At 40.5% G+C, this 1,481-nt stretch overlaps 1 non-coding gene across 1 annotated transcript; it reads left to right on the forward strand.

Moving 5' to 3' along the window:
* The first annotated feature begins 329 nt into the window (after positions 1-329).
* Positions 330-433, forward strand: LOC116275494. The gene has a single exon (XR_004184626.1). It is a non-coding gene; the product is annotated as a U6 spliceosomal RNA (small nuclear RNA).
* Positions 434-1,481: the final 1,048 nt, after the last annotated feature.

Below are 1,481 nucleotides of genomic sequence, written 5' to 3' on the forward strand. Positions count from 1 at the left end.
GCTCTTGTCACCCAGGTTGGAGTGCAATGGCATGATCTCGGCTCACTGCAACCTCTGCCTCTCGTGTTCGAGCAGTTCTCCTGCCACAGCCTCCCAAGCAGCTGGGATTACAAGTGCCTGCCACCATGCCAGTCTAATTTTTGTATTTTTATTAGAGACAGGTTTTCACCATGTTGGCAAAGCTGGTCTCAAACTCCTGACCTCAGGTGGTCCACCCACCTCGGCCTCCCAAAATGCTGGGATTACAGGCGTGAGCCACCGCATGCAACCTAAAAATGCTTGTTCTATACATTGCCATATAACTAAGGAGTTAAGAATAATAAAAAGGCTTGCTTTAGCAGCACATATACTAAAACTGGAATGATACAGATAAGATTAGCATAAGTTCCTGTGTAAGGATGACATGTAAATAAATGAAGCATTCCATATTTTTTTCCAAAAGAAAAAAAAGAAAAGAATAATAAAAAGTAAAAAGTTGTTGTTGCTGTTTTTGTTGTTGTTGTTGTTTTGAGATGGAGAGTCTCTGTCACCCAGGCTGGAGTGCAGTGGCATCATCTCAGCTCACTGCAACCTCCGCCTCCTGTGTTCAAGCAATTCTCCCACCTCAGCCTCCTGAGTAGCTGGGATTACAGGTGCGCACCACCATGCCCAGCTAATTTTTGCATTTTTAGTAAAGATGGGCTTTCACCATGTTGGCCAGGCTGGTCTCAAACTCCTGACCTCAAGTGATCCTCCCACTTCAGCCTCCCAAAGTTCTTGGATTATAGGTGTAAGCCACTTCTCCCAGCCAGAAGTAATTATTTACTACTTTCTTTATTTCCACTTAGAATGTGAGATGAGTAGAAACAGTCTCCTAAAACCAGAAGCATTAAACCTTATTTTATATAAAATCATAAGTGAATCCTGAAGAAAATCATGAAGTGAATTCTGAAGAAAACCATAGTTGTTTATCTTGGAATTCTACATAAACCAAATACCACATTTCTCCAAGTCAAAATTTTGTTTCTCTGAAAAACACATACAATTTTATGTTGACAGATTTGATAGCAGTGAAAAAACTTGCAGTTCACTAGAATGAGACCTGCAAACCCACCATAAAGTAGCAAGTTTAGAGGCCGAGGTGAAGAAAAGTCGGCAAAAACTCAAACCAAGAGCTTCTATTTTCTCTGTGTTATAGAAGGAAGTGTCTTCCATGGATCTTCTAGCAGTTAGCATCATGGTAAAGATAAGTGTTTAATAAATGTTTGTTAAATGAATTAATCTGAGCATGAAGGGTGCTGGGGATATGAAAGAAGAAGAGATGCACCTTGAGGAGCGGCGAACAGTGGCTGTGATGTGCCCAGTGTTGTATTAGAAACCATTATGGAGTATATATGCTCATATGTGGTTTCTGCCCTTAATCCTTTTCAAAGAGAATATTGGTTGACTTTCATTCCTAACAACATGGTGAGCTAAATATCTTGGATCACTCTCCTTCTAAA

The sequence above is a fragment of the Papio anubis genome, chromosome 6, assembly GCF_008728515.1.
Source record: "Papio anubis isolate 15944 chromosome 6, Panubis1.0, whole genome shotgun sequence".
In the NCBI taxonomy this organism is placed as follows: domain Eukaryota; kingdom Metazoa; phylum Chordata; class Mammalia; order Primates; family Cercopithecidae; genus Papio; species Papio anubis.